Genomic DNA, 12,890 nt, shown 5'->3' with positions numbered 1-12,890 from the left:
GCTGTTGCTGTTGCCACTTGGTAGGCCCAATGTTGAGCTCTCACCTGTGTCTGGTCAGATTCAGAATGAGTTTTCTTCCACCAGTGCTCTAGCCATCTCAGCAATTGTTTCATCATCCTCAGCTCTGGGAAAAACCATGGGCTCTCCAGGCTCCATGTGATCGAAGAGGGCCCTATGGAGCCAGACAGCCCTCAATAGCCCTGGTTAACTCCACATTCCAGCAGGATAAGGCCATCAACATGGGATAAAACATTCCCTACCACTCTCTGGAAACCAGTTGGATCTAGTACATGGTGGGGGCAGACCATCCGAATCGGTCCAACCTCCCTGCAGAGGGGAAGGGTCGCATAGAAGTCCAATTGCACCAGGAAGTGATCTGACCATGGCACCTCTTTTGTTTTGCTTTTATTTTGTGTCAGATCACCCACATCCAGAGAGGTGAACAGCAGGTCTAAAAGCATTTCCCTCACTGTGAGATGACAGTCCCATGGAGGGACAGCCCCATGGAGGCCATGCTTTCCACAAAGTCCCAAGCAGCCCCTTGTAAGGTTGTGTCATCATGGATGTTAAAATCCCCTAGGACCACCAAACTAGGTGTCGCCAGGAGAACATCTGCCACGACCTGAAGCAGCTCAGGCATGGAATCCTTCGTGCAGCGGGGAGGTCGGTACACCAAAAGGAATCCTGTACTGCCCTGTTCAGTTTCTGTTAATTGATTCTCATGAAAACTTACAGATTCTTGCTTCACACAATTAACTCAAGGCAGTGTCAATTTACTCTTGGCAGAAAGCCAAGGTCTGCTTGACCTAGAAACTACTTACTCTGATTGGTTAACGACCAGCACTCAACTCTGTTATCTAGGAATGCTAGCACAGTTTGGTGTGTTGGGTGTGTTAGGAGTAGGAGTGCTGTGTATGGTTAGGAGAGAGAAAGAAAGAAAGGATTTATTTTACTTTGTTTTGTATGCAGAAACTCTGCTGGTTTCTTTTCCCTTTTTAATAAATCCTGTAAATAGTTATTCTGAGTCTAGCTGACTAGTCATTTCCACCTCAACTAGCTTCTTCGCTGTGCAGGAAAACTCTGCTACGTTTGGGCTAAAGCCATTAGAGCTATGCCTGACACTTCAAAGTTCCATGATGCCCCTATTGCCCAACTTCCAGAACATGCACTCAGAAAACTGGGTCTTCCCAATAGGACGCCTGGTGCAAGCTAATGACTTCATAAAAAACACTGCAGGGATAGTCTTCAAGCAACGACTAAACCTACCTTCTCAGTAATGACATGGTCTGGTCTTAGGGTAACTCCTCCTCCTACCTGTGATCACAGAGATCGGGTGCCGCAGTGCATTGCCCACCCCCCACCCTGTGGAATGCTCCCCAGCCATTCTGTTGTCTGGGGCCCACACCCAGGCAGCCCTGACGCTGCTTCATTTTAATATTGCTGGCTGACACTTGGAAGGACAGCTCTGTTCCAAATCATGCATAGTTGCAGAAAGTACATGCAGCTGAGGTACAAAACATTTTTGGGGGGAAATAGTCCAGCCCTGATGGAGGTCCTCTCATGCAGTCCATGCCCAAGAGCCAGGTAAACTCCCAACACCACACCTGCTTGGGGGACCCAACTAGAAGTTCCTTTGGCCTCACCCAGCTGCAGGGCTCTTCTCAGGATCAGACCTGAGAATCTTATGGATACATTTCCTCTTGAGCTTGCTCACCGCCTTCTCCAACTCAACAGGTTGTCCCCAACTTCACCAACTGAGTTCTGCATCCTCTCCTCTCCCTATGCACCACCAAAATCTGGAGGCTATTATCCCACATTGCCCAATACTTTTGAAAGGATTTTGTGGATGCAATGGGTCTGCAGGGGACAGGAGCTGGGATTCCAATGCACAAGTGGAAGTCTGTGGCCTTGGATACAAAGCCACTCCCGACATCCGGAGGGGGGGGTTGCGGGCTCACGGCACGTTCACACCCTCGCGGGAGCATTATTATTCATTACTCACCACGCCAACCAATAGGCTGGCGGCGGGGGCGGAGCTTGTAAAGGGCACTTAAGGTCAGGGCAGCCCGGGCTCGCCCCTTTTCTTCCCTTCCAGCAACCGCGGTTTCCCTCCCTCCCGCCCTTTAGGTCATCATTGGACTTTGCTATGGGCTTTGGCTGGTCGCCGCAAGGGGCCTGGTAAGAGTTTTTCCATTTGGCTAATTGGCTATATTTTGGAAGCCACTTGGTTTTTTCGCCTACCTCGTAGCAAAATGTCACAACTCCCCGGTTTTGGTGGTTAGGCATTGGCAGGGGTATTGTTATGCAAATGAGATGGGGGGGAGGAACACCATCACCTCCCCCCAAATGCTGATGGGTAGTTCGGTAAAGGACTCCGGGGGGCGTCGCCTCGTCCGAAACCTACGGAGGCTAGGGCCTAAAGCGCTCTCCCGAGCGGTAACCCCTTGGGGAGCGCCTAGGGATGTGCATCTCAGGGGCTCCCCCTGTTGGTGCTTAACCCTTCCCGGTTAGACCGGTTAGTCTGATAGGGCCAATGCCTAAAGCCAATACCACTCTTACCTGTAATCAATAAAGTTGTGGCCATTTTACGCCCATTAACCTAAAATCAGTGTCCCGTGTCTTTATTTGTTCTATTCTGTGGGAAGGGGCGGAAATAGCCATGCAACCCCATCGGTCCAGCACCAAATGATTTTGTTGCCCTTCCATGTGTGGGAATGTTCAGGGGTGCAGGAGAGGATATATTGTGAGACTATATCCTAATCCAACTTGTGCTAACAAGTTCCCGAAACATCAGCAGAGTTTATAATATTCCCCTTTTTAAGTTCGCAACGGTAACGTCTACACAGGTTCGCTAGAACCTCTATAATAATTACTCTGGTAATTTCCCCTTTGTTCCCTCTTAAAATACAAGACACGACACAGTCTTTATAAAAGTATAAAAGAGTTTACTCATGTTCTGTTCACAGTATGATCCCAGAAGGCAGACAGCTAAAAAAGGTTACATACATTCAGAATCTATCTTGTAGCAAGATAATCCTTATCTCCTCTCTTGGCTGAGAGCCAAGAAGGCATGCTTAGATGTTTCCTTATTGAAGGAAGATGGCAGAGAGAGGGAGAGATGGCTGCCTGCCCTGTGCTTTTATCATTTACCTGCACAGGTGAGGCCACACCCACCTCTGGTCACATGCGGAGGAAGTCCGTCCCCAGGAAGTTTACCTGCTTGCTGGACAGACATCCCTCCCTTGTTCTAACATGTACACTCTAGGAATGTTGTCATTGACTGCTCCTGTGTTTACATCCTACACCATGCTCTCGAGATCCATCTTTCCAAGGGAAAAGCAGCCTTCACCTTCTCTTTTCCTGGACACTTTGTGCACTGCCCTGCTGTCTATTTGTGTGTGTGTGTGTGTGTTTGTGTGTTGTGCTGCTTTTATGGTATTTGTGTTGCTTTCTGGAAGCTTTGTTTCAATAGTTCTGACTGATACTGGTTTAAAATTCTGTGCATTGTAGTGTATATATGGGGGGAAGTACAAAAAGTGGGCACCCAAAGTGAAGGCAAGGCTTTTCTATTTAATTTTGGAGAAGGGGAAGAGGTCTGAGTGCCAGTCGTGAGCTGTTGGTCTGGGCTGTGCCTGTAACATTTAGCAGGCAGTTGCTGGTCTTTTGCAATCTCCACAGAGATGGGCCCCAGGAGATGTCTTCAGCATCCTTTCCCAAGAGCCTGAAGTTCAAACCCAGCAGGGAAGGTGGAGAAACTGTGGCCACACAGCTAAGTCCCATTTCCCCACCTGGTCTTGCTTCAAGTTAATGAACAAGCGTTGCTCCATCGGATGCCCACAGGCAGCAAAGTTGGCTGAAGCAACTGCCAGATGCAGAACAGTGAACTTGGGAATGAGCCCAGATCAGAAGGCAATATTGGGGGACAGTGCATGGGATTGGGGAGCAGCAATGCCAAAGAGATCCCTTTCCATGCAAACAGATTCAGGGACGGAGCAGGAGAAAAAGAAGGATGGTTTGTGGGATGTTAATGCTGTGACCCCATCCATTTTATGCCCAGGCTCTCTCTATATGTTAAAAACAAACCCATAACTCCTAAAGGCACCAAAGTCTCCGTTCACCTTCAAGGAAACTGAATGCTGGGCAAACACTAAAATTCCTGGGTTTTCTCAATGCTGAGCAATTTGGGTGCTTTGTAACAATATTTTCAAGGAATCCTAAAATGTGTTATTTGCCCCTTTTCTCCAGTTCCATCCCTGAATCTGTTTGCATAGAGAGGGATCTCTTTGGCATTGCTGCTCCCCATTCCCACCATTTCACACACGCCAATATCGCCTTCTGATCTGGGCTAATTCCAAATTTCCCTGGGCTGCATCTGGCAGTTGATTCACCCAACTCTGCTGCCTGTGGGCATCCGATGGAGCAAGGCTTGTCAGTTAACTTGAAGTAAGACCAGGTGGGGAAATGGGACTTAGCCCTGTGACCACAGATTCCCCACCTTGCCTGCTGGGTTTGACCTTACTGTGGAGATTGCAAAAGAGAAGCCAGAAACCTCCTTTTCTCTGCAGCTGCCCAAGGAAGGAGGACAGTTGGAGGAGAGAGACAGAGAAAGGGGCAGGGAGACCCCTGGGAGAGGTGGGGGCCTACAATGTGAGAAATGCCCTTGTGCAAAGCCATGTTTGGAAAAGAACCACAAAGCCTGGATGGCACCACTGACTGGCAGAGAGAAAGCGTCTGAGAGCCTGACTAAAAGAAATACCTGCAACCCAGCACACGTTTTCACACCATGAACCAACACAAAGGTTTCCAATGCTTGCATTTATTAAAAAGAAGAAGCTAAAGCATTTTTGTAGGCAAACCAAATCCAAGCTCCAATCCCGAACCCATATACTAAGGAGTAAGTGCCCACTGGCCCCAGTGGGGCTTACCCATGAGTAGACAGGCAGACAGGATGGCTCCCTCTTGACTCCTTCCCAGCATCGCCTTCAGCAGCATCAAGCAAAGCGGTTTCTTCCCCAGCAGAGATGGGGGTGCAGTCGAGGCAGCTGCACATCAGAGGAGAGCAGGGTGGTCTTCCTTTCACCAGAGGTCTTGCGCCGGAGATCTGCAGAATTATCTGATTGTGAGATGAAACATGGTGAAAATGGATGTTGGTGGTGGTACTGAAAACCCAGACCAGTGACTCCAACTGGGAGGCAGAAGAGCTGCTGTTGTCAGAGTTCAAACTGCACACAGAGGGTCTGTTTTGCAGAGGGTTGGACTAGATGACCTCTTCAGTCTCTCCCAATGCTACATTTCTATTCTATGATAGTAGGAGAGACCTCTGGCTATTTCTTGTATGCACTTGGGGGGAGTTGAGCAGGGCTTGGCTGCCATACACACTTTTTTTCTAATGTGGTTCTTTTTCCTTCTTCTTTATGTGAACAGCAACCCACATTCGAGCAGATCATTGTGTTGCTGCATGTTGGTGTGCATTTAACCCTTTCCTACACAGCCTTGGTCCAGTATATCTGAAGGAGCGTCTCCAACCCCATCGTTCTTCTCCGACACTGAGGTCCAGTGCTGAGGGCCTTCTGGTGGTTCCCTCACTGCGAGAAGGCAAGTTACAGGGAACCAGGCAGAGGGCCTTCTCGATGGTGGCACCCCCCCTGTGGAACGCCCTCCCACCAGATGTCAAAGAGAACAACAACTACTAGAACAACTACTAAAAGACATCTGAAGGCAGCCCTGTTTAGGGAAGCTTTTAATGTTTGATGTATTAGAGGATTTTAATATTTTTTGGGAAGCCGCCCAGAGTGGCTGGGGAAACCCAGCCAGATGGGCGGAGTATAAAAAATAAAATTATTACTATTATTATTATTTCCCTTCCAACTCTACAATTCTGTGATTCAATAACCACCTTCACAGGGATGTTTCACACAGGTTGCCTTTGCTATTTGAGGAGGGTCAGCGACTGAGCCCCCACCCTCTCATGCCATGAAGAGCTGTTCTTTCAGCCAATGGAGGCATTAAGGGGAGTTGTGGCTGAGGGGTCAGAGAGCTTTCATGGGGGCAGCAAGGGGAGAAGAAAGGGTTGTCACCCCCAGTGTGCACACTAATATTGTTCCAAATCACAGTGGATGTAAAGATTAAGAGAGAAGTGGAGGGGGGGGACAGAGTGACGAGTCTCATGCATTTGGGGTCATGATACACTGCTGACAAATTTTCGAGGAAAACTAAGATTTGATTTAACTCACCTTAATGGCAACACGCCCAGAGACCACAACGAAAGCGTGGCCTTAGGGGTGGCCGGCACCTAGGAATTTGCAGCATCCCATTCTGCTGCTGACATCTCTGAAAGCAAATAAGTTGGCCTCTGGTGAAATCTGAAGGAGGAAAAAGAGGACTGTGAAGGCTGTGCCTCACAGGACTGATCTCCTACACCTTCCACAACTTCTTCCACAATGGCCCTGCTGGCTTGGACACCCGGAGGGCACCAGGTTGGGGAAATCTGGTGCAGGAAGAATGCAGGGCTGGAGCACAGAGTCAGTCCCTTCTGCTGCCTCCCTGGACCTTCAGGACAGGGTCTGAGCCAAGGTGGTAGGGAAGGCTGCATCAGAGTCACTGGCTTCCCTGGGCGACCACTGGCAAACTGGGAGAGAGAAGCCCCCTTGCCCAGGAAACTGGCCCGCTCTTTTGTCCACCGCAAAGCTGAGTTTACTGAAGCGCATTATTGCAGATTTGAAAGCAAGAGCTTCCGTGGATCATATAAATGAGGTAATGAGAAGAGACTGGCTGGTGGATCTGGCCAAAGGGGGCCCATCAAGTCCAGCATCCTCTTCTCACAGTGTCCAACCTGAAGCCCCATTTGGAAAACTCTCCAGGAGGACAGAAGGGCAAGATCCCACCTCTTTGGGAGTCACTGCAAGTGGTGCTCAAAGGCAAGTTTAAATTGAATACAGCGGAGAGCTGTGAAGCTGCTCAGAGAAGAAGCATGTGAGAAGAAGGCCATACCTGGAGCCAGCAGCATCAAGAAGAGGACGGCCATAGAGAGGAGACAGAAGATCTTCATGGCTGGAGGTTGGTGGGAATCATGGAGGTACCAGAAGCCAAGTGGAAGTGCAATTGACTGGGGAAGGAAAGCTCCCCCTACTTATAGGTGGATGGAGGACTGATGAAAACTTGTGGGATGCCAACCGTTGTTTGCAGGATGGATGTGGCAAGCCCTGAAGGGCATGTGCCAAGCACCAGGCAAAGACCACAGAATCATAGGTTCACAGAAGGGACACCAAGGATCATCAAGTCCAACCCCTGCAATGCTGGCATCACAGCTATAGCATCTCTGACAGGTGCCCATCCAACCTCCGGCAAAGGAGAATCAGGCACCTTCTGAAGGGCTCCCTTCCACTGTTGAACAACTCAGAAAGTGAATCTGTTGGTTTGTGTTTTGCTCTCTGCTCACAGTGGCCTGGCATCTTTTGAGTTCCCTTGGGGGGGGGGTGCTCTGCAGGTGGGACCAGGGCCTGGGTGCAGAGGGTGAACAAAACACTTCCCGCTAGCCCAACTCTAGACCCCAGCACTGCTAGGCAGGCATGGGGCACCAAGGGTTCACAGGGCCATGCTGTGCTCCCTCCTCACCTTCCCACACCGAGGGGGGAGCCTGCTTGGCCACGGCTGCTCCTAGCAGGAGACACCCCCCCCACCAACACTGGCTGAGCAGCCGGACTTCCGGGTCTGAACGCGATCGGAAGATGGCTGCTTTCCTCTGATGTCTCAGAGGAAGAGCTCTGAGAAGGACGGGGTTTTACTGCTTCGACGATGCAGAAACTCCATAAAACCGCAGGCGGGGAAAGCCTACGGCCGTGGGACTCAGCGGGCACCGAAAGCGCAGCTCCAGATCGTCTCCGGGTCGTAAATAGCCCCGGGGAACGGAGGGGGGGCCGGCGTGGTGCTGTGAGGCTATCGCTACCTTCTCAGAGCGACGTCGCACTGCCAATCGGAAAGCGTTCGACCTCTTCTTGTTACAATTTGGATTACAAAACAGAATAATCGTGAGTAAACTACAGTAAATTTGAAGGACTTTAATTCGGAAAACTTGAATTGGAAAAGAATCGGGACTTTAAATTTCTTTAAGAATGATCGGAACAGAGGCGGGAAGGTCTAAACAGGAAGTCAGCCTTCCGCTTTGTATATAGTAGAAAGTAAAGACTATGCTTTTAACATTCTAAAATAAGAGACTGAAAAAGCTACTCTGAAGCCATAGAAAGGATTGCAACCCCCCTCCCAAGAACTGGAAGGAGGGGGAGTATTTTGGGAAAGACTAAATCCCCCGGAGAAAGAGGCTGCGGTAACAGAAACATCGCTCTGATTCCCAGGTCCTGAGCTGTCGAATTTGAAAATACTAGCCTCAGAAAGGGGATAGTGGACGGCGCTTGATTAATGAGAGTTAAAGGTGCTATAAAACTGTTATAAAGGTGTTAGAACCATAAAACTGTCGCCAAAAGGATTGATGATACAATTCGGTCTTGACTGTAAACCAAAGGATATTTTGTTTCTTCTGATTATGGAATCTTAGAGTTCCCCCTAGTGGGCACAGACATCGTCACAAGTCTATTGGTAATTTTCCACTGTAACATCTTACTGCAATTTCTTATCGGACTGTCTGTTTGTGCCACAAGCTCAGCTGCAGCTGCAGTTTGACCGTGGGAAAGCTTGGCTTATGGCTGAGAAAGAGAGTTATCAGAGTTATCAGGAAAAGACAACAAGATCGGGCAAATCCTTTCTTCCAGGAAGAAGAGGTTCTCTAGACCCTACAGGAGGCATTGCCTTACAGCAGAAGGGGAAAGGAATGTCTACTACAGATGAACTGATAAGTTCTGGCTTTTCAAAACTACAAGGGGCCATTGATAAACTTACAGCGGAGGTGTCAGGCACGAAGAAGGAGATTGCAGAAATCAAAAATCAGGTGGTAGAAACGAACAAAGGGATTGCAGATGCATCTTCAAAAATAGATCAAAATACGCTGAGCATCCGGCAAAATACAGCTGCAATAGAGAAATTATTGGGCGACTCCGATAAAACGCGAAAGATTGCAGAAGAAGCTCGACAGGTCGCAGCCGCCACGGAGGAGAAATTACCATCGATAACCAGACAGCTGGAGGACTACAAGGTTAAGTTTTCTCTATTTGACTTGAAAGAACGAGAGGCAAATCTCAGGATTAGAGGTTTGCCTGAAATTGAGAAGGAGAGCCTGCGGGACTACCTGTCACAAGAGTTTGTGAAATTTTGGGAATTAGATCCAGAAAAGGAAGAAATAAAAATTTTGAGTGCCTTCCGACTGGGAAGAGCAAGTAAAAAGATTAAAACCAGAGATTGTCTGATCACACTAAGATCCAAGGAGGAGAGGGATAAGATCCTAGGTCTGCATTTTCACAAACCTTTGGAAATTTCTCAATCGAGAGCTGAAATTTATAAAGACATCCCCAAACTTTTGCTCGATCTCAGAGCCAGATATAAAGACTTGGTGACCTTGCTGAGAAGAAATAATATCATCTTCAGGTGGGAATTCCCAGAAGGACTCTCCTTTAGTTTCAAAGGACGAAAGATTAAAATAAAGTCAGTGGAAGACAGAGACAGTTTTCTGGAGGCCTGCGGGGAGGACCTACAGAAAGGGACAGCAGACCTACTAGAGGAAAGAAGGAAGAAGACAGCAGAGGCAATATTGAATCTAAATTTGGATGGAAAGACTCCACCAGGAGCAGAAGAAGACAAGTTATCAGAAGCAACGGGAGGAACAGAATAACAATAATACAACATGTCTCTGCAGCTTTTGAGTTGGAATTGTAATGGTTTGAACATTTCTCGGAAGAGGAAATCCATTTTTCACATATTAAAAAAAGAACATGTGGATTTGATTTGCTTGCAAGAAACACATGTGACCAGGCTTCACAGAAAAATTTTAATTAACAAAAAGTTGGGACAAGAATTTATCTCATCGGACAAAGTTAAAAAAAGAGGAGTTGTAATTTATGCTAAAGAAGGCCTGGCGCCAAAATTTGTTTTTAAAGATGAGCAAGGAAGATACTTGGCTATTGAAATACAGTATCATGGACAGAAATATTTGATGGTGGGCGTATATGCGCCCAATGAAGGAAAATCAGAATTCTTTAAAAGACTGCATGAGACATTGTTGGATTATATGGAGTACAATGTGATTCTAATGGGAGATATGAACGGAGTAGTCTCAACGAATATGGATAAGGCACAAAGACAGGTAGTTACCAAAGATGGGAGACTACCGAAAACCTTTTTTGAAATGACTGATAACTTGGACTTGATTGACATTTGGAGAACGAAACATCCCCTGGAAAGAGAGGGAACCTTCTTTTCTGAAGCCCAAAAGACTTGGACTAGAATTGACCAAATTTGGACCACTAGAGAACTGGCCCCAAAGATAAATAAGGTGGAAATCTGCCCAAAGACTTGCTCCGACCATAACGCTATTAAGATGGTAATGAACTTACAACCAACTGGATCCTTCAGATGGAGGATGAATGACTCTCTTTTTAGAGATGCGGAATTTGTGAAGAAAGCCCAGAAAACTCTGAAAGATTATTTTGAAATAAATTTGAACACTACGGTGGAGAAAAGAATTATATGGGACGCAAGTAAGGCGGTTATGAGAGGCTTTTTGATCCAACAAAATGCACTCAAGAGAAGATTACAACAGGAAAAAAGAGAAAAGATTTTGGATAAGATCAAGGAAGGTGAAAAGAGATTGAGAACAAACCCAAAATCACAGGAAATATTAAGAGAGATAAAGTTGTATCAAGTACAATATATGCAATTAATAAACCAAGAGATTGAATGGAAAATCAAACAGATGAGACAAAGAACATTTGATTCGGCAAATAAGTGTGGAAAGTTATTGGCATGGCAAATAAAGAAGAGACAAAAAATGAACACTATTACAAGTGTGGAAGTTGAAGGAAGAATGCTGCAATATCCCAACGAGATCAGGAGTGCTTTTCAAAAATATTTTAAAAAGCTCTACTCTCAACAACCACAGAAAGAAACAGAGATAGAAGAATTTTTGAAAGTGAATGGGCTACCAAAAATATCGCAAGAAAACAAACTTAAACTGAGCAGTAGGATAACAGAACAAGAGATAGAGAGTGCCATCCAAAATATGCAACTAGGCAAAGCTCCGGGACCTGATGGGCTGACTGCAAGATATTATAAATCATTGAAAGACTGGCTAACTCAACCCTTAAAAGAAATATGTAATGAAATACTTCAGGGGAAAAAGGCTCCAGAATCGTGGAAAGAAGCTTTTGTGACTCTTATACCAAAGACAGACGTTGAAAAACATCAACTTAGGAATTACCAGCCTATATCATTGTTAAACGTGGATTACAAAATATTTGCGGATATCTTGGCGAGAAGATTGAAGAAGGTACTAACAGAGGAGATTCATAAAGATCAAGCAGGCTTTCTCCCAGGAAGACATCTATTAGAGAACGTAAGAAATATAATTGATATTTTGGAACTTTTACAGGAAAATATAAATACAAAAGCGGCGCTGATATTTGTGGATGCAGAGAAAGCCTTTGACAATATCTCTTGGAGTTTTATGAAGAAGAATCTCCAAGGCATGGGGGTAGGCCAAGAATTTGAAAATGGTATAGGGGCAATCTATTCTGAACAAAAAGCTAAATTAATTGTAAATAATGTTTTGACAGAAGAGTTCAGAATAGAAAAAGGAACACGACAAGGGTGCCCAATTTCCCCACTACTTTTTATATCGGTCCTGGAGGTGTTGCTGAATACGATCAGAAAGGACCAATTGGTTAAAGGGATACAGGTCGGAGCTAAACAATACAAATTGAGAGCCTTTGCAGATGACCTAGTTTTGACGCTGCAGGAGCCAGAATCTAGTGGAAAAAAAGTTGTAGAACTGATTCAAGAATTTGGCCAATTGGCAGGCTTTAAATTAAATAAAACAAAAACTAAGGTTTTGACAAAAAATCTGACAGAAATTGAAAATGAAAGGTTTCAGAAAGAAACAGGTTTAACAGTAGTGAAGAAAGTTAAATATTTGGGAATAACTATGACAGCAAAAAATGGGAACTTATTTAAAGACAACTATGAGAAATGCTGGACGGAGATAAAAAAGGATCTAGATACGTGGTCTAGCTTGAAACTCTCACTACTGGGGCGCATTGCTGTAATTAAGATGAATGTATTGCCAAGAATGCTATTTTTGTTTCAGACACTGCAGATTATTGATAAAACTGACTGTTTCAAGAAGTGGCAAAAAGATCTATCTAAATTTGTCTGGCAGGGCAAAAAGCCAAGGATAAAATTTAAAATATTAACAGACGTTAAAGAAAGAGGGGGCTTTGCCCTGCCAGACCTAAAACTCTATTATGAAGCAGCAGCTTTCTGCTGGTTGAAGGAATGGCTACTTCTTGAAAACACAGACATATTGGATTTAGAAGGGTTCAATAATGCATTTGGCTGGCATGCATATCTATGGTATGATAAAGTTAAAGTGCATAGAATGTTCAAAATTCACATTGTCAGAAAAGCACTGCTCAATGTCTGGATTAGATATAAAGATCTTTTGGAAAACAAAACCCCAAGGTGGTTGTCTCCAATGGAAGCTAAGGCAGTAAAGAGACTCAATATGGAGGCAAATTGGCCGAAGTATTGGGAGATCTTAGAACAGGATGGTGACAAACTGAAACTGCAGAGTTTTGACAAACTAAAAAGTAAAGTCCGAGATTGGCTTCATTATTATCAAATAATGGAGGTATTTAAAATGGACAGAAAAATTGGCTTCCAGGTGGAAAAATCAAAATTGGAAACAGAACTATTAGAACCTAAAACAAAAATATTGTCTAGAATGTATA

Source organism: Podarcis tiliguerta (genome assembly GCF_965153285.1).
Source record: "Podarcis tiliguerta genome assembly, chromosome: 3".
Classification (NCBI taxonomy): domain Eukaryota; kingdom Metazoa; phylum Chordata; class Lepidosauria; order Squamata; family Lacertidae; genus Podarcis; species Podarcis tiliguerta.
The sequence above is the reverse complement of the archived record's forward strand: the minus strand, read 5'-3'. Positions refer to the sequence as shown.